This window comes from Chelonia mydas, chromosome 4, assembly GCF_015237465.2.
Source record: "Chelonia mydas isolate rCheMyd1 chromosome 4, rCheMyd1.pri.v2, whole genome shotgun sequence".
Lineage (NCBI taxonomy): Eukaryota > Metazoa > Chordata > Testudines > Cheloniidae > Chelonia > Chelonia mydas.
The window spans coordinates 22,275,816-22,297,028 of record NC_057852.1 but is presented as its reverse complement, the minus strand read 5'-3'; the positions used below and the strand labels follow the sequence as shown (position 1 = coordinate 22,297,028).

Here is a 21,213-nt window from a genome sequence, read left to right as displayed (position 1 = left end):
GGATTTTTTTAACTACCCAAATTTATATTTAGAAGTGTATGTATTTTTAGTTTACAGCTCCCTACATCACTCCCAACTGCCCCTTAAAAGAGTCCCTAGCTAATCTTCCTGTTGCCTAAACCCATCACAATATCAAGAGGTTTTCAGTCATGTATAACCTACATTGTGTAATGAGAGAGATCTGTTAGGCAAACTAGGTATCTTCCTGCCAATGCAAGATTGTTCCCAACAGTATATAGCAATAAAGGCCCTGGCCTTGCACAGGCTGACTCCTTTGAGGCCAAGATAGGGTGTGTCTATGCTACAATTGAAGGTGCGATTGCAGAGTGGGTAGGTCGGCCTACCAACACTAGCTATAATCTAACGTGGCTAAATTTAGCAGTCAAGACATGGCAGCACAGGCTAGCCTGGTTAGTACATACCCAGGGTTCCAAGCAGGCTTATACAACCTGTGCTGAAGCCCATGCCGCTGTGTCTTCACTGCTATTTTTAGCCACACTAGGTAAATTAAAGCTGGAGCCACTATGCCTATATGAGCCGCAACCACACCTCCAGTTCTTGCAGTGTAGACATACCCTGAGTTACACTGCTGTAAAACCAGTATAACTAATCAGAGTAAAATTAGACCCGGACACTATGGTTTTATATTGCAGGGCTGTAGTACAAGATGACACATCAGGAAGGCGTATATAGTGTTGGCCTAAAAGTGAAATGTTCGCTATAATTATGGTTCTTTATCATGCTCTGATTTTTTTCTCTGAAAAACCAAGTTAGCTCCTTTTTCATTTCCATTCAGGAGAGAAGCAGAATGGAAGTGTACAAGTGTACATGCATCAATCAATCAGTCAGATTTTTATATAGATGGCAGCACTATGTCGTCAGATTCCAATCAATACCAGTTGATTCCTGTGCAGTGATGGCAATAATTCAACCGCAAGGAATTCTAAAGATAGACGTGGTGGTTACTGTCTAGCTGGGCAATCTGTCTAAAAGGTTTTCAGTGATGATATGCCAAGAGTGACTTCTGTTCAAATAAATGTTGCACTCGGTTGACTTGCGGGATGAAAACAAAATCTCAGTCTTTGACAAAGCAGAATGACTTCATCAGAAATATCTGGACATCTCCCCATTATGGCCATGAATTTTTAAAGTATGACAGGTTTTTGTTTTAAAACTAACATTTTAAAGGGAAGGTGAATTTATAGCTCTGGAAAAAATTGTTATTCCACTTTAATGAGAACATCAGGAAAGAGATTTACAGATGTGATCTGTGGAAATACACTTGTTGTCTATCCCAGTTCTTTCTGGGTTCATGCAGCAAGGTGGTTGCATAAGCAGGTAGGTATTGTGGCCCTATTGTTTGACCTTGGTACTGCTGCATATGTACCAACATACCATGTGATGGGTGCATAAGAAATCACTGCATAATGGAATTCAATTTTGTTGACACAATCAGAAGTAAACAGTATAAATTACTGACTCATCACATGATTGTTTTAAGCCATTCATGAGATGGGGGATTGTTTTGTATGGCATGTTTCACATTTAACAATATTGAATATGCAAAATATGTGTGAAAAGGAAATAGCAGAATGTAGAATCAATCATAGGTAAATACACTACACAACCAGCTACAGTGACCCCATAAGTGTCATGACAGCGTGACCAGAAGATTCCCATCATACCAGAGAAACTGCAGCCCAACCAGAATCTGAAGTTGTCAGGAGACTTATGCTGAGGGGCCACTGTAGCCCTTTGTTTCTTCAAGTATTTCAAAGTGAAATGTGACATTGGTGTAAGGATTTGCAGAGTTAATATAACACAGTGGAGTTGAATAATTGTAGACTGTGCTCGTGTTAGCTCCTCATTTCATGTGATATTTTTTTTTTAACCCAGAAGGTTTAAGGGGAGAAATTCAGAAAATTGTGAGGAAAATGTTGTCAGCAGTACCCACACTCCCCCGCTATAAGCTGCATTCTCTCTCCCTGTCTAATGGTATAAGAGTGCTGTTATTGTGGCTGAACTGTGCATCCATTTGTGAGATGTCTGGTACAGATCATTAAGTATGTGAGAGGGGAAAGGAGCGTGAGATGCTGTGAAACACGTGGAATTAATATTTACTGCACTCTCTGGGTTGTGTGGAGAGTGCATGATCAGAGAAGGTACACATACCACACCACTTCACGTATTTTCTTTCTTGATGCACTTGGCTCTAATGGTACGGTTATCGCATAGCACAATACAGCTGTTTCATATCAGGGAACACTACCATCTTCCCACTGTAAAGAGAATATATTTCTTTGTTCATGTATGCATTGTTTTTAGGAAGGGGATGAGAACCTACATAAGATCATTAAACTTTACTATTGCTAACATTGTGTTTATGGTGCTTTTCAGCACAATCCTCAATGGGAGTTTTGCCTGATTAAGGAGTGCAGGATCAGGCACGCAGTGTGTGCCTTTGGGCTCCTTTCATTTACTTTTCAAAATATTTGTATTCATTTTCTTGAACACACAATGTGCTATCTAAAACATACTTGGATATAGTTATAAGACAGTATTCATTGTTAGGTACCTCAGGAAAAGCTGTACAAAGCACTATTATATAAACAGTATTACAAACAATGGACCAGATCTTCAGCTGGTGTAAACTGGTATAGTTTCATTACCAACAATGTTATACTTTTAAATTAGAAAAATTCTCAGTTATACCATATTCTATTTTTTCAGTGACAATAAATTCCTTTCATTTCTTTCAGCAGCTTGGTGATAAACTTTTTACCTCATATTTCTGGTACCCTTCTATGACAGATATGGCAATTTCCTGCAATAGCCTAGACAAACCTTCTTGAATTAAGTGTAAATATCTTAGGAGTTCATTGTGGGACAGTATGTAACATCTCTAGTGAGGAAACATGACTAATGTAAACCCTAGGAACTGTTATGAGCTACAAAGGACTCTCTTAAATAATGTGCCAAACAAGAATGAACTTTTACTTGAGTGGGTTTCCTAGGAAATACTTGGAAGGAGGAAAGAAACCCATTGTCAGCTGATTACCTGTTCCTAGGCTCCCAGGATCAAAGGCCCAAACTATAAAGTAGTGACTTGCCAATTCATGGGGGTTCCTGTTCTGAGCCAAAGGTCTTATGAACTTGTAACCACAGAAAAACCTCTTATTGAGGTTTAAGGTTTGACCACCTGCCAGAGCCCCTGTTGGAGTTGGGTTGATCTCTGGTAAGTTTATTAGCAGGCATGTAATATTTTATTGTTTTTAATAAGTTTTCTCTGTAATGCTTTCACCTTAAGAATAAATGTACTGGCTTAGAAGTGGCTGTGCGCAGGCCTGTTGAGAGAAATTTTGAGCCCCAATACATCATGTTCACCGAGGCCACAACCCCCCCATTTCACTTAATTTACACTGACATTACAGGTACTGTTATCCGCCCTTTCCTCCCCTCTTGTCAGCAATATGGGGTAACTTCTAACTGTGGCAATTACACTGTTTATAGTCTCGGAGGAGGAAGCAAAGCAGGTCTGTTTAGGCAGTCTGACTTGCTGGGGAACTCACAGTGTAGGCAGGGAACCATGCGGCCGGGAAAAACCCCGGTAAGGAGGGAGAGAGAGGTGAGTCTGCAGCCAAGACAGGTGATGACTCAGGAACCAGAAGCCTAAAAGTGGGTGCCCTGGGTGGACCGGGGGAATTGCAGGTGCAGGAGCCCTGAACTGTGATACCTTCCTTGTTCAATATCCTATACTAGCCTTCAAAACACTATAGACGCTCTGTTGTAACAGTGCATTATTATATGTATTATAGTAGTTTGTAGAAGACAAATCAGGATTTCTCACTCAGATGCTCAGAGTCTAACTGGTTGCCATATGTGGGATCAGGAAGGAATTTTTCCCCCCGGGTCAGATTGACACTGATCTTAGGGGGGTTTAGCCTTCTTCTACAGCATGTGGGTTCAGGTCATGTGCCAAGATTAACTGTGTATATCTAACTTAATCATTCCCCTTCCATTGCAGAGGCCTGGAGCACTGGTGCACCTCGGTTCCTCCTATTCTCTGTCTGTGGCATGTAATCGCCTAGTCTTCTGTGGTCTTGTTTCAATTATTGGGTTTAGTGGGTGGGTGCTGGATGGTGTTGGCTTGTGCTATGCAAGAGGTCCGCCTAGATGATTTCGTGTTCCCTTCTGGCCTTAAACTTTTATGACTCTACTATTAGGTCCCTATTGCACTGTGAAAATACATATTAGAAGACAGTCCCTGACCACAAAAACTTTCCGTCTTAAGATCCCAATGCAGAGCAAGCTTGTAAACATGTCCTTAAGTCCATTCCTATACTGGACAGCTCTTAAGCATGTGCTTAAAGTTAAGGGGTATTAGAACTCGAGAAAACACATGGGCTGGACTGTGAGAAGCACTTGAGCGTGTGTGTGTGTGTGTGTGTTTGCCAAGGGAGGGAACAAGGAATGCTCTCCCCCCCGCCCTTTGAGTGCCCCATGATAATTTGGATTATATAGTATCCCTCAGTCTCCCTTTTCTCTGATGTATTAGGATGGATGTAGTGAGAAAAAGCACTTCAAGAATATTGGGACTTCAATGACACCAAGGATAGGTAGCTCAAGACTTCCTAAAGGAGTCTTCCTGCATTGTATTTATGCTACTTGTAGGCTATCCCTGTATATTAGTTTTTTCTTTTCAAAATTATACTTAGCCCATTTCAAAGAAGGGCAGATTGAAGTCCGATAGGGCCTGATCCAAGCCCACTGAAGTCAGTGTGAGCCTTTCCATTGTCTTTAGTAGGCTTTGGATCAAACCCATAATTTGGAAGGCACAGAGAACATTTAAGAAGTGTGTACATGTCCTTGTATGTTTAGCTTTGGATTAAGGTTCCTTCCACATAATTTTGTTCACATTTCTTTTTCAATCAGACTTAAGGTTGGATTCCAAAAACAAGGTAAGCGTCAGCTATAAATACAGAGATGAAAAATTTCAGTTTCCAAAAAATGCCAGAGTTAGGATAAGGACTGCTCTTACATATTTACATGGCGTGTGATTTCCTGCTGTGCACTGAACATAGCTGTAGGAGGGAATTAACTAAGATTTTAAATTTGAGTTCAAGATGGGTGGGAGAGAAAAGCCCAGTCAGGAAAAAGGAATCATAGAACTGGAAAGGACTTCAAGAGGTCTTCTAGTCCAGTGCCTTGCACTCATGACAGGACTAAGTATTATCTAGACCATTCCTGACAGGCATTTGTCTAACCTGCTCTTAAAAATCTCCAATGACAGAGATTCCACAACCTCCCTTGGCGATTTATTCCAGTGCTTAATCACTCTGACAGTTAGGAAATTTTTCCCAATGTCCAACCTAAACCTCCCTTGCTGCAATTCAAGCCCATTGCTTCTTGTCCTACCCTCAGAAGTTAAGAAAAACAATTCTTCTGTTCTCCCTCCTCCTTGTAACCACCTTTTATGTACTTGAAAACTGTTCTGTCCCCTCTGTCATCTCTTTTCTAGACTAAACAAACCCAATTCTTTCGATCTTCCCTCATAGGTCATGTTTTCTAGACCTTTAATCATTTTTGTTGCTCTTTTCTGGACTGTCTCCAATTTGTCCACATCTTTCCTGAAGTGTGGCGCCCAGGACTGGACACATTACTCCAATTGAGGCCTAATCAGGACAGAGTGGAGCGGAAGTATTACTTCTCGTGTCTTGCTTAGAACACTCATGCTAATACGTCCCAGAATGACGTTCGCTTTTTTTGCAACAGTTTTACACTGTTGACTCATATTTAGCTTGTGATCCACTATGACCCCCAGATCCCTTCCGCAGTACTCCTTCCAAGGCAGTCATTTCCCATTTTGAATGTGTGGAACTGATTGTTCCTTCCTAAGTGGAGTACTTTGCATTTGCCATTATTGAATTTCATTCTATTTACTTCAGACCATTTCTCTGGTTTGTCCAGATCATTTCAAATTGTAATCCTGTCCTCCAAAGCACTTGCAACCCCTCCCAGCTTGTTATCACCACAAACTTTATAAGTGTACTCTATGCCATTATCTAAATCATTGATGAAGATATTGAATAGAACCGGACCCAGAACTGATCCCTGTGGGACTCCACTCATTATGCCCTTCCAGCATGTCTGTGAACCACTGACACGATTACGCTTTGGGAACGGTTTTCCAACTAGTTTTGAATGATGTTAAAGGGGTGATGGAGAGTCTGCAGTGGAAGACTGGGGATCACAATCACACTTTAGCAGCTGAAAGCCCAGTACAGCAGTGGCTCTCAACCTTTCCAGAGTACTGTACCCCTTTCAGGAGCCTGATTTGTCTTGTGTACCCTCAATTTTAAGGTCACTTAAACTACCTGCTTACAAATTCAGACAAAAATACAAACGTGTCACAGCAAACTATTACAGAGAAATTGCTTACTTTCTCATTTTTACCATATAATTATAAAATAAATCAATTGGAATATAAATATTGTACTTGTATTTCTGTGTATATAAAGTAGAATAAACAAGTCATTGTTGGTATAAAATTTGTTTGTACTGACTTCGCTAGAGCTTTTTATGTAGCATGTTGTAAAACTAGCCAAATATCTAGATGAGTTGATGTACCCCCGGGAAGAGTTCTGCATACCCCCAGGAGTACACATACCCCAGGTTGAGAACCACTGCTGTAGAGAGTAGCTAAGTGGGGTAAAAGTGAATTTAATGAAAAGGGCATCCCATGTGGTGGTAACAAAAATGTTGGTCCAACAGTATATGGGCCTCTATTAAAAATCCAAACAGGGAATCTTGCAACTTCAAAAAAATTAGGAAAGCTGCACCAGCTTTAAGGTCTCCAACCTTTCTTCTTTGACAAGTAGGGGAAGCTTCACGGAAGTACGGTTAGTAGCAGCAGGATAAATTTTAAGCCATTGGTTCTGTATAAATAAGGATGGTCATTTAGCAGAAAACTAGGGAGGAGTCATGCTTTGACTTGATATTTAGGCACATAAGTAAGTGGCCTGATTTTTTTCAAAATCACTGAGCAAATGTGAGTGGCTGAGAGGTCAGCACTTGCAAATCCGGCCACATTTATCTGTGTCTCTAACTGGATTTAGGAGCCTGACATTAGATAACCAGGTATGAAAACCTGGGGTGAAATTTTCAAATGTGCCTAGGGCCCAGATGGTTAAAGGTGTTTAGGCATTGCTGCACTCAGCGTTGCAACACCTAAATCACGTTTTCAAAAGGTGATTTAGGCACTGGAGCCTAAATACCCATTGGCTCCTAAATGCCTAAATTCCTTTTGAAAATATAAATATATTAGGTATTGCTGTGCTCAGCACAGTGACCCCCAAACACCTTTAAAATCTGGGCCTATATGACTGAGGAGCCTGTGTTTCATTGACTTTCCATGAGACATAGGCTCCTAAATTACATTAGAAATTTTACACCTTGCTCTTTAAAAGTGTCCCCCTCGGTTATTGTTGTACACTTTCCCCTGCCTCCAGGGAATGAGTTTTAGTAGTTGGAAAATTGGACGGTTAAAATAATGGCTGTTGGCTTTTGGCACAAGTGTAAATAATTGATAGTAATCATCAAAAATATATCTTGGATTTCACACTGTTATATAAACCCAGAAAGCCATAGTCTGGAATAAATCCTACTACATAAATATGTGCTGATGTTTATGGCCACTGGTGGGATATAAATAGAACATGCAATTGGAGGGGGTGTAATAAGTGTTCCATTTTTTCTGACTCACAGATGCCTACTTAACTCATGAGAGGGAGAGAATCAATACCAAGCCCTAAGGGGTTTTCTGCAGAACTGTGGGTGGAAGCTTTTGTTGTGTGTGTTCAGTGCAAACACTTGCATTAATATGGATCAGGGAAATGTGATTTATTGTTCACATCAGAGATAGAAAAGACTGTCCAGATCACCTACTCCAGTGTTGTTTAAACTTTTCCATACTGTAACCCCATCTTATAACAGAATCCTTCCTGCTTTTAACCATAAAGCATTTGGGACCCTACCCTCATTTAGCCATAAAGAAAGGGAGGATGGTTAAGAACCCCTTTGTTGAGAACCCATCATTTATTTTGTTCCCTGGCAGCGTAGAATCATTGTCTCCAGTTTGCAGTAAATAGATATAGATAGTATTTCCTTCTTCCTAGTAGTATGAAATTCTATCTACAATTTTTAGACAATTTTAAGAGCAACTTTTAAATGCAGAAAATCTACAGGTATGCTTGCCACTACTGCAGAGAGCATACCTGTTTTTTCTGGTTCACGGCGGGCAAGTTGGGCAGAATTTTCAAAGCAGAGACCAGATTTGTGTATGGAAAAAGTCACAGCAAAAGTTTTACCTTTCTTCACATACACATTTGTCACAATTCTAGAAGTAAATTGTATAGCTGTGCAAGCAAGTTTCTAGTTAGATACTTAAATAAACAGCTGTTTGCAGACAAACTTTCCTAATTTGCACAAGTAGCCCTAGTAAATGCTTATGGATTTAATGGATTTTATATGCACGGGTCTCCCTCTTCCCATATAAAAATGATGGCCTGCTATGTCCACCTGTGTCTAGAATACAGAGAAAGAGTTTCACTATAGGAGCTAGAGAGAACAGATACTGCTCAGGCCTAATAGATGATGCAAAGCAACCCTCCCTGAGCACCCTCAGCAGCCCCAGCCCCAGCCTAGCTGCTGCTCCATGCAGCTCTATCTCTGACATTTCTTGCCAGTGAGGGGCAAGTCACTAATCCCTTCCCCACCACCACTGGGGCGCTCTGAAGCCTCCTTTCCCATGGCTGGGAAAAGCAGTAGTGTTCGCTGGCAGCAGGGAGAGCCCTGGGGAGCAGAAGTGGGGCTGGTATGTGCTGGGGACAAGCTCGCTGAGTGGCAGAAACCAGGCGGCCTTGGGGAGGCAACACCTCCAAACACATCCCTGGCATTACCCCCCTGCCCAAAGGAGAGGGGAGCGATAGGAGGTAGCAAGACAGAGCAAAAGGCCTCACCCACCATCCCAGCTAGTGGGCAGAGGGGCTCGGTCCCCACTCCCCTGGGTTAGATGGCAGAGGTGGGGGGCAGAGGAGCTTGCCCCTCCCCTGGAGACAGATGGCAGAGGGGCTCGGTCCCCTGCTTCCCTGGGGCCAGATGGCAGAGGTGGGGAGCAGAGGGGCTCGGTCCCCCGCACCCCATGGGGCAGAGGGGCTCGGTCCCCCGCTCCCCATGGGGCAGAGGGGCTCGGTCCCCCCCAGGGGGCAGATGGCAGAGGTGGGGGGCGCAGGGACTCAGTTTGCTTCCCCAGACAGGGGCGGGCGGGGGGGGGGGGCTGCACGTGCAGCGGGGGGAAGAGCTCCCCCCTCCCTTGAATGTAAAGGGCCAGCTCTCTCCTGGGGGGCGAGCCTGACCATCCCCGGCCGGGCAATGGCGGTGCGGGTGCGGGCGCGGGCGCGGGCTGGCAGCGGCGGATCCCACCCGGGGTCCCGGGAGGCTCCGTCGCGCGCGCCGCTGCCCAGTTCCTGGCCGCCTGGCAGCACCAGCGGCGCCGATCTGCGCGGCCGCCCGCGGAGCTCCGGCTCCGCCCCGCCCCGCCCCTGCAGCCCCCGCCCCGCCCGCGGGCTGCGCGGTCACTGGCGGGGCTCGCGCTTCCCCGCGCGTGTTGCCAGGGCGGGCTCGCCGCTCCCTGTATCGATTTGCCTGGCGGGAGCGCAGCGGGGGCTCGCCCCCGGGATCTCTGCGGCCGCCCCCCAGGGAGGAAGCGCTTCCTTTGCTGCACAGAGGATGGATTTCTCTGCAAGGTCATCTGTGCCTTCGGCTGAGCTGCAGCGGCGGCGGCGGCTGCCCGGCGGCGTTGAAGGTAAGGGAGGGAGCCCAGGGCCGGTGGCTTGCGGGTGTATGTTGATCGTACGTGGCCAGTGCTTGGGGTGGTGTGGGTGTCACACGGTCATCGGGGTAGGTCCTGCTGCCCCCGTCGCTTCAGTGCAACCTGGCTTGCTTTGCCACGGAGGGAAAGAAACCACCTTGCACCTGGAGGCGAACTCTGCCTGCAAGTTTGATCAGGGCAAAGCAACCCCAAGGCATTGCCATTTGCAGAGGGCTGGGGACGGGCATAATACCAGCGAGGCACAGCAGGGGATGCCTTGCCTGACAGTGGAAATCGGGGCTGGCAAATGGGGTGCATACAAAACGCCCCCCCCCCCCCCGCCCACCCAGCCAAATGCTTTGCTGCATGCGCGAGGAATAAGCAGCAAAACCGGTCTGGGTAAGGGGAGCGCGGCGGGGCCGGCGTGGGGGATGCGTCTGTGCCCTGCATGTCTGCAGCCCAAGGTTGTCGCTGTGAATTCTTAAGAGGCTGAAGCGGGGACAGGAGGAGGGTGACCCGTGCAGTTGGATGGGGGACCGCAGTCTGGGTCCTCTTCTCTGTCCTAGTGCAGCACTGGGGAAGAACCCGTTCCCATCCAAAACACTTGGACGTTGTTTGCTAAAAGCTGGTATGCCTTTGGGATTATTCCCCCCTCCAAGGAGTCTGGGTCGTGGCTGGGGCTGGAAGAAATGTTTACTACAGCAGGAAGATAAACAAACAGAACGGATGGGATGCAGGCCCAGATTCATAACGTATTTACACCCCATTTATAGCAGGTGGAGGGAATTGCTGTTGAATATTTGACTCTGAAAATACATTGCAGGCATTTTACCAGATACCAGCTCAGGGTCAAATCCTGAAGTCTTTACAGGGAGTGTGTCTTACTATATGGCTGTACACTGTCTAGCATAGGGCTGCTAGGCAATACTGCCATAAAAACAATAACAAAATAATTAGACAAACCCTCCACTGAAGTCAAAGAGGGCCTAATTCTGCCTTTTAATGACACAGACCGTGTAAGAAGGCAGAATTGTCTTCTCAATGGCTTCAGTGGAAGTTTTGCCTGAGTAAGGAGTGCAGCAATGGGTCCAACCCATTTATTTTTTTCCAGTCACAAGTGCTGCATGTTGTTTTTTTAACTTCTTATCATGTGTGTAATGGTCACCTCTCCATCGTAGATCTAGGCAGAGAGACCCAGATGAGTCTTGAAAAGATAATTTCTCAGTTGTTTATTGATTTCAGAATTATTTTGTGTTTGCTTTTATTTCTGTGGTTTGTCTCTGGGAAGATGTTATGGTTTTTGGTTTTCAAAATGAAATAAACAGAATAGTCGGATGTTAAAGGAAGAGAGGAGGGAAACAAGGTGCTATATTTCCATCTGTAAAAGATGGGTTTGAGTGGCAAAAATGAGTTTTGCTGCAATGTTGCTTTGCTATTCAACAGGGGAGAGTAATTACCCTAGCAACAGCACTGTTGCACAGTAAAAATACTTGCCCAGTACAAATACTTGCCCAGACACAAGTGACGAAAAACAAAACACTCCATATCTTTTTGCGGTGTCATTTGTTTCAAAACCTTTGATTTTTTTTGCACAGATTTTTGTTTTTAAAGGAAGGGTTGGGTGGAATAAGAGTGAGGTGGATGACAGAATGAGGCTTCACAGCAGTCATCCAAAAAGAGACTAGAAAAAAGCCTGTGAGCAATACTTTGTATCCCCTTCCCAATCTCTGTCCTTGGGATGTACTTTTTCCAGGAATGAAAATACATGTTACCCTACCCTTCCCCTTGTATTTCCTAAACCAGAGGTTCCCAACCTGTGCATTCTGTGGAAGTCTGCTGAGAGCTGGCTGGTCACATGATGTTAGTTCTCTTTGTTTCCAGTTGCTAAAGTGAATTAAAAGAAATTAACATTCCATTAAATACTTTCCGAATGTTACTTTTTCCTGTAAACCAGTGCTGTAGTTGCCACGCTGTAGTAAAGCGGTTGCCTGAGGGAGATGATGTTTGTCCTTGCAGGAATAGGAGTGGGGGTGTGCAAAGGACAATCACTCTGAGATGTGGGCCACGCTGTAAAAAAACGTTGAGATCCCTGGCTTTGAGCATTATTGCCATTCCATACCTCAGGGTTCATAAATCTTCCAAAATCCTGTTCCTGCTCCCATTGAAGTCAATGGCAAAACTCCAGTTGACCTCAAAATCAGAGATTGATGTATTACAATGGGGGAATCACAGTTCTTCACATGAAGTTCTTCACACTTCCGATGAAGTGAGCTGTAGCTCACGAAAGTTTATGCTCAAATAAATTTGTTAGTCTCTAAGGTGCCACAAGTACTCCTTTTCTTTTTGCGAATACAGACTAACACGACTGCTACTCTGAAACCAGTTCTTCACAAGTGAATCTGCATTTTTTAAATCCCATCTTCTTTGCCTTTCCTGCATGTTTCTTCTCATCTCAGAAAGGGAGAACTAACTCTGCCAATGGATTTCACAGATTTTTAAAGCCCGAAGGGATCATTATGATCATCTACTCTGACCTCCTACATAACACAGGCTATAGAATATTTCCCGGGAGTCCTGCATCTAGCCCGACAGTTTATGTTTCTGCTAAAGTATATCTCTTAGATAGGTATGCATCTTGATTTAAAGACTCAAAGTGATAGAGAAATTAACACATTCCTTGAGAATTTGCACCAGTAGTTAATTACCCTCACTGTTAAAAATTTACATATTCTTTCCAGTTTGAAATGTTCTGACTTCAGTGTCCAGCCATTGGATCTTGTAATGCCTTTGTCTGTCATCTTAAGTAGCCATCTGGTATCAGATATTTTCTCTCTTGGCATGTGCTTATAGATAGTAATTGAATTGCCTCTTAACCGTCTCTTTAAGCTAAACAGATCAAACTCCTTTAGTCTTCCCTGGAAGGTAAGTTTTCCAGAACACACATGTTCTGTAGCTGTTCTTGGAACCCCTCCACTTTTTCCAATCTCCTTTATAAAGTCTGAGTACCAGGACTGTACTCAGTATTCCATTAATGGTCTCACAGATAAAAACACTTCCTTGGTCCTGCTCAGTATTCACCTGTTTATTCATCCAAGGATTGCGGTAACTCTTTTTTTCCACAGCAACACAGGGGGAGTTCATGTTTAGTTGGTTATCTACAGTGACCCCTATGTCCTTTTCAGAGTCACTGCTTTCCAGAATAGTCTCCTAGTCTGTGAGTGTGACTTGCTATGCATCTAGGTACAATGAATGCTTTGCATTTGGCAATAGTAAAGTGATCTGTTCTCCCCCCCATCTCTTCATTCACTGGGGGGTCTGCAATTGAGTAATAACAGGGCACTGCTGTTTCCTTCTCCAGAAGTCAGATAGAGTTAGCCAGTGACTTCATTGTCAACACCATCCGCCCATCTTCTCCTTGTAATATTTGTTTCATATATACTTCAAGGTTGTATGGGTGCAGACATTTTACATCTGGAGAAGAAGCTAGGTGTTGAGTATTGATGATGTGCACCTCAGAGCATTGGTTTTATAATTGATTTCATTCATACATGTCTACAGCTGTTGGTATGGTGCTTCCCCATTACACCGAGCTTCGCTCTTTTCTTGCAAGTGCTGTAATTTCATATTCTGCTCTGAGGAAGTTTGTATCTGTAACTGATGTTTAATGACAAGTGAATGAGTAGTGGCACATTGAATCTTAATGAAGAATTACTGCCTTCAGTACGTTAGTGTCTAAACAGGGATGTGTCATGTATGGGGGGGAGCATTGGTGAACTCTGTATGGCTGTAAAGAGAAGCACAGTCATACCAACCAGTAAATTAAGCCCCTCTAGTGTTTGGGGTAACTGAAGACAGTGTTTTGTCATGGATGACTGGATTAGAGCTATGGTGCTCGTGGCCAGTTCTACTCAGGTCCACATTCGCTCTAGCAGATTTTAAAATATTAGAAGGGAAACCAATCTTGGCGCAGGAGAAGAAATCAAGGTATGGATCCTGTGTGAGGAGAGGTAGCCGAGGTGTAGGGGTAGATGTTTCAGAGTAGGTTGGCTGAAACTAGGAGTACTGAGGGATCTGTCAAGGCCTGGGGAAGCCTACAGAGCTTAGGAGCTCTGGTGGGCAGCAGGGAAGCCCTGCTGGGTAGCAGGGAAGCTCAGGTGAATTTTAAGACTACAGGAGTCACTGAAGAAGCGTTACTCCAGCAGTCAGTGTTCGGTTCTGCTGCTGTGTAGCTGCTGTTGCTTCTGCCTTCCCTCTATTCACTTGTGTACACTATATCAAACTCTGAATCCCAGAGCACTCTGCTTCTCCATGAAGATGGGAGGAAGCTGTTTCTCTTCCCCAAAATATGGCACAGGGTTGGAGATAATGCATTTCCTGGTGTCTTCTCAGCACTCCAAAATGACTTTGGGGAACTTCCCCCTCAGAGGGATTTTAGGAGGGATGGCAGGGAGATGAGGTGTCTCAAGTTCCAGGTGGGGGGATATGGATAGTTTTCCAATTTATGTCACTGACTGCCCAGCTGCTGTAGCCAGGAGCACTCATCTGAAAGGAGAGACTGGGGACAATGAAGATTGCACTGATACCTGTCCCCTCTGGGGCGGACTGTCTCTACAGTGGTTCTGTGAACCTGAGGAAAGATGGATTATGAGCAGCATTGTGTTTTGTTGCTAGTTCAGTGAAACATGAATGATGCTTCTCCACGCTTTCTATTTTTTGGGGGTAAAGAACTAGAGGTGAGCAGAAGAGGTTAAGAACTTTGATCTGCTACCACTACTTTTTCTTTTTTCTCCTTTTCCTTCTTCAGACACTTTTGTTGAATGGTTGAGATTCTTGTCCTTTCCATGTGGAAGATGCAAGCCTTCCTTGGCCTGTCATGTGTTGTTGTGGATCGTGGGATCATAGAAGTCAGAGAAGGAAAAGACTTAACAGGCAATTTAGTCATATCCCCTACTAGTGTAGTATAATACATTTTGCTTTTGTATCTCTTTTTATGCTGCTCTGTCTGACATTTCAAAGCTTTGCCGCTTGAACCAGTGTGAATGGTAGTCCTTATTGTTGGCCAAGCTAAGAATGAACAATTTACCTCTTGCTGAAGTGTTGTATTATTATGTAAAGAGTTTAGCCTTTCAGATTGTCATTAACTGGGCAATTCATTATAATAAATGCTTGTCCCTACCAGATACGTTACCTTAGGATGGCAGGTTCTTTTAATGGTGGTGCATAAAGCCGTCCATAGAAGAAATAGATAAAAGTCCACTGTTTCATGCTCTTTAAAGCTAACTAGAAATTAATAAAAGTCTACGTTTTCTTGCTTCTCAAATAAAGATCACACTAAGGAGTAGATTTTTTTTATTTTTATTTTATTTTATTTTTTTGTGTTTAAAGAAAGGTAGAGCATGGGCATGGTAACTAAATTATGTGTGTGTAACTATAAATGTAGAAGGTTATAATGAACTAATTCAAACATAAGGACATGCAGCTCTGTTAAAAAGATACTGCTTATTTTGCTGGTCTTTAGAAAAAGGAATTTGCTTTGTTCTCTCTCATAAATTTACAAGTCCAATGTGTATGTAGTGATGTCTGAGATCACTGCGGCACCTGCTTTGGGTTACCTCTTAAACAGCAAGTGTGTGAGCACAGATATTCGCTATATCTATCTATCAGTCCCTCATCACCACAGTGACTGAATGCCTCCCAAGTATTTAAAAATAGGAAATGATATATGTCAAATCTATTCTTGATGAAATTATAAAGTTAGTACTACAGCAATGTTTCTTTGACAATTTATTAAATATGTGAATTTTTTAAAGGAAATAACGACCTCCTTTTTATATCCTGTAAGAGCAATGGCTTGATTGATGTTTACTTTTGCGTGCGTGCCTGCGCCCATGAAGAACTTGTTTCTGCAGGGAAGCAAAGCTGGTGAGGGGGCAATGAATTTTTCCTTTTAGTTGGTTCCGTTAGTCTCTCTTGCAGGAGTGAGTTGTATGGTCCATGTCCAGCTACTGGCAAAATTCTTTGTCTTTCACTCTTGAGCCTCCCCGTATTGTCTGAAGGCATAGGTGCTGGAACTAGAGGTGCAGGGGGTGCTGTCGCTGGCTTGAAGTACTAATAACCCAAATAGATGGTTTCCACCTTCAGCACCCCCACTACAAAAATTGTTCCAGCATCACTGGCTGACACTTTCATCGTTCCAGTGGATCACGTCTGCCATGATCATGGTCAGAGAAATGCTCTCTCAGGCGTTTAAGTGCAATCCCATGTGTGGTTTCCATACCAGGGCAGAGACTTTTAAGAGGACTCAGTTCAATGGAAAGCCAGGGCCAAGGATGGAGTCCAGATGATACATTCACAATGACCTGTGTTGCTAAGTGGTTGGGCTCCTGTTTTGTACCCATTGGAGCTTTATTCGGGATGTGTGGCCTCATTCTTATGTATTATGAGTTGCACGCTTGGAGGTCACACGTATGTGGATCAGCGTGAACAACACTGAGTCTGATGTGATGGGGTTCAACTTTCTGGCAGAGGGAAGTGGGTATTTTTGACACTGGCTTTTTGAGCAACCAGTGACATTTAGCAGTGTAACAGGACTGAAATGCTTTGGACTTTATTAACAATCTGAGGGCAGATGCCTTCAAGCATGAGGGCCATTACAGAACAACTTGAAGACTATCAATTACTATTTTTAAGTTATGAGAGTAAAAAAACATTACTGGGCTAACCATCTTCTCTTTCTCTTTCAAACTACAAAAGATTGCTTCATTTGCAAACATTAAAGGCCCAGACATGAACTTACTCCTGCAAGTCTTCCCTCTGGGGATGGCTTAGAAGCAGGTGGATTATATTAGTACATTCTGGGAATGGTAAAGTAGGTCAAATTTGAGGCGTAAAAACCTTGCTATTCTTATGGTTTTTATTTTACTATTTAACCAACAAAATATCACACATAACAAAAATTGAAGCTGAGGCACGCAACAGATCATTAATATTAAGGTCCAAATGCTACTTGTTGGTTTCCTCTCTGGCGCAAAAGGCAAAAGCAACCTGTTACTTTCAGAATTACAGATATAGACGGAGAGTGAAACTAGATAGATAGGAACCTAGAGTGAATTTTTACTGGTGACTTGCAAAACATTGATAACAGTCTTTTAACGCATTGCACTGTGTTCTTGGTTTCATTTTATTTCTTTGTTTTATGACCAGGTGCTCTCTCTGGCCCAGTGACTGTTCCACAGTGGATAAATACGTAAATAATCATTGAAAGAGGGAGAGAGAATGGCAATAGCTCTGTAGCCCAGTGGTTAGGGTCCCTACCTGGGAGGTGGGAGATGCTTGATCCAGTCCCCGATTCCAATCTCTCTCATTATTGATCCACAGTGGAGCAGCTTCAGCAGGAGACAGAGGGAGCCCCACATCAGTATAGCCTATTAGTTTGAGCACTGTCCTGAGAGGTGGGAGACATCTGTTCAAATCCTATTTCCCACTCTGGCAGAGAGAATTGAACTTTGGTCTCCCATATCCCAGGCAAATGCTGTAACCGCTGAGCTAAAAGCTATAAGGTGGGCACCATTACTATCTCCTCCTCCAGCCGGATTTTGAATGGGATATGTTCCTATAGGCATGCTCAGAGGCCACCCGTGACTTAGAGCGTGTCATGCACATCTTCCCTCAATTCATGAATTGCCCTGAGGCTTAGGCAGGAGGTAGGACTCCTGATGCCTATAGTGAGCAGCAGTGCACATATCCCAGGGTATAAAACCTAGGCACGTAGGGAACTTTTACAGCAGAAAGTTAGGCACCAAGTGAGTTTAGGCACCTGCAGGATGAGGCAGCAGCTGAGTGGGAGTTTTGTGGATCGCAGTGGTGCCACACCCCAGGACAGCAGCACCGAGGCTCCTCAGTTGCTTCCTGGATTACACCCCACCGTCTTACAAGAGACTTTATGACAGGATGAGGTGCAAAACAATGGCAGTAAAAGATGTTTTACTGGAATACAATCATTCCTGGTACTTTCTGAGTCAAATAAAATTAATTTCCCCCTCCCCCCATAAAGAGAATGCTTTAGATAGTGTCTCTGAATAAATGTTTTACATTCATTTCTAACAAATTAAAACAAGGTGTATGTGTGTGTTTTCCATTGTGTTGTACACGTGGACTTTGAACTCGGAAACTGTTCTATAGCAACAAAGACATGCACTGATTGATATTTGAATCGTAGCGATTCAGTTACTTATTAAAGGTGAGCAACTCACTTCTTGTTTAGAGTCAGTGGCCAAATGTTTGAGTTTGCACATTTGTGGCAAATATGAAAGGGCAGAGATGTCGGTACCCTGCTGTGTAAACATGGAAAAAGTGTAATCGACAACACTCACGACCCCATTCAATCTATTAGTTTGAGAGAGAGAGAGCGAGCTTTGTGGCTAAGAGGCAGTTTAGTACTGTTTCACACTCTGATCTGTCCGCTGCTGAAGAATGGACACATTTACTTGGGTACAACTATTTAATTGAGGTGGAGGAGAGGGAAATGCCAAAATGCACAACAAATATTGCTCACAATGAATTATTTCACCAGTTATAGTCCCCCTGCCCGTGTACTATAGCCTATCCTCTTGGAGAGACCGACTTTGTGCTGACCGACCACCCCAGACTAATGTGATATAAAAAGTAAATGGTGGAAAAAAGAAATCTGATATGTTGCTGTTACCAAGTTTTCCAAGTACAAGGAGTAGTTCACATTCAAAAAGACAAAGATTCTACTATTTTAAGAAGGATCCAGCTGCAGGTCACATTTTTTCCAACATGATGTCTGTCTGGACTGTAGATAATAGTAGCTCCAGTTGCTTTCTCTATTCACTTTCCTATACACTAATAGTAGCATCATGGGATGTTTAGTTCTATTTGTTTGATTTTGCTTTCCCAAAGTGGTCTCTCTTATCACGACATAAAGAAGCTTCTTAAGGGTGCTGAAAGATTTCATGTCATTCTGATGACAAGATCATGAGAGTTCAACTCTTCAGAAACAGCGAGGAGTTCTTGTGGCACTTTAGAGACTAACGTTTATTTGGGCATAAGCTTTTATAGGCTAAAACCCACTTCATCAGATTCATGGAGTGGAACATACAGTAGCGAGGTATAAATACACAGCATATGAAAAGATGGGAGTAGACTTACCAAGTGGGGGGGGTCAGTACTAACGAGCCAATTCAATTAAGTTGGAAGTAGGCTATTCTCAACAGTTGACAAGGAGTGGAAATCACTTTTGCAGTGTTAATGAGGCCAATGTAAACAAGGTGGCCCATTTCAAACAGTTGACAAGAAGGTGTGAGTATTTAGCAAGGGGAAATTAGTTTTTGTAAAAATAACGCGGAGTATTTGTGGCACCTTAGAGCATAACAAATTGATTTAGTTTTTGGAGTGACCCATCCACTCCCAGTCTTTATTCAGGCCTAATTTGATGGTGTCCAGTTTTCAAATTAATTCCAGTTCTGCAGTTTCTCATTGGAGTCTGTTTTTGATGGTTTTTTGTTGAAGAATTGCCACTTTTAAGTCTGTTTATTGAGTGACCAGGGAGATTGAAGTGTTCTCCTACTAGTTTTTGAACGTTATAATTCTTGATGTCAGGTGTCCATTTATTCTTTTGTGTAGAGATTGTCCGATTTGGCCAATGTACATGGCAACTCTTCAAAGTATGAAATACAACACTGCATGCTCCCGTAAGAGATAGCATTTGTTAGCCCTTGCTTTTGGTAAATTAGTGTAGTGGAGAATTTACAGAGATATAGTAGAACCTCAGAGTTACGAACACCAGAGTTATGAACTGACCAGTCAACCGTACAACTCATTTGGAACCAGAAGTACGCTGCCAGGCAGCAGCAGAGACACCTCCCTGCCCTGCGCTTGCCCTCCACCCCCCCCACCCCCCCCCCCCAAAAAAAGCAAATACAGTACAGTACTGTGGTAAAAATTAAGGGGAAGATTTGACAAAATAATGAAACTGTTTTTCTGCTCGTTTCATTTAAATTAAAGATGGTTAAAAGCATTTTCCTTCTGCTTAGTGAAGTTTTAAAGCTGTATTAAGTCAATGTTCAGTGGTAAACTTTTGAAAGAACAACCATAACGTTTTGTTCAGCGTTATAAACATTTCAGAATTACGAACAACCTCCATTCCCGTGGTGTTCATACCCCTGAGGTTCTGCTCTAGCTCTTTCCTTGCTTCCCTGTTGAAGGACTCAGGGCAGGTCTACACTACGGTAGGGATGGATGCTCTGAGATCAATCCACCGGTGGTCAACTTAGCGGGTCTCGTAAAGACCTGCCAAATCGACTGCAGATCGCTCTCCAGTTGACCCCTTTACTCTACCCCCAACGAGAAGAGTAAGGTAAGTCGACGGGAGATTTTTCTCCCACGGTGTAGACTGCAGTAACTTGACCTAAGGTACGTCGACTCCAGCTACGTTATTCACGTAGCTGGAGTTGCGTAGTGTAGGTCAACTTACCGCGGCAGTGTAGATATAGCTTTAGTTGAAGCTCTAAGGAGCACATAGTAGTTTGCAACCTACCAAGTTGCTGGTTGGAAAAGCTGGCAAAGAACACACATGGGTGGTGGTTTTATTTTCATAAATTCTGTTTGGCAGTGCTTCTGTAAGTAGAGGTGGCTGCATTCAGAGGGCTACCTATTGGATAAAAGCATGTGGATACCAAGATTATAATACACTCAACCATCTTGTCTTAAGAATGTATATTCAGAAAATAGTAGTTTTTTTGATAGGAGGAGAACTAGGGAGCACTAAGGAGAGAGGATTGGGGGGGGCATGAGGAAGAATGTAAGAGGAAAACTTTGGCAGTGGCAGCACTGTCTTGAAGGTGGAGGATAGAAGCTTAAAAAAAGGGGGTGAGGAGGAGAGAGGATGATACGGCTGCTCTGGTAGAAGTGGAGGATAATTTTAGACTGGAGTTGAGGTGGGAGTCTAAAGAGGAGGTGGTGCAGGTTGGTTAATGGACTAGCTTTCTATCCCAGAGACCAGGTTTCAAATCTTCTTTCAGTCAAAAGTGACAGCTCGGCAGTTCCCTCTTAGTGAGAGATCCCAACCCTCCTTTCTTGCGGTCATGGTATATAGCACACTCCTTTCAGAGGGAAACAGATTTTTCCAGTTTTACTTTTTCCCTTTGGTTCAGGCCAAGATTCTCGAGTGTCAGACACAAAACAAACAGGGTTTCCCTTCACTGACCTTAAAAAATTAAGGTGACTGGAATCCTGCCCTGGGTTCGTTTTATTCTGTTTTATTTCACTGTCTCCTTCCTGTTATTATTTTTTCTCATTCTCTCCACATCCCCAAGCACTGGTCT

At 43.4% G+C, this 21,213-nt stretch overlaps 1 protein-coding gene across 1 annotated transcript in view; it reads left to right on the top strand.

Annotated features, from left to right (window-relative positions):
* Positions 1–9,595: 9,595 nt before the first annotated feature.
* Positions 9,596–21,213, top strand: part of GPRIN3 (GPRIN family member 3) — a 57,270-nt gene continuing 45,652 nt past the window's right edge. Inside the window, exon 1 of the mRNA XM_007066646.4 lies at positions 9,596–9,862. The gene's annotated coding sequence lies outside the window, so the exon portion shown is untranslated. The remainder of the gene's footprint in view (positions 9,863–21,213) is intronic.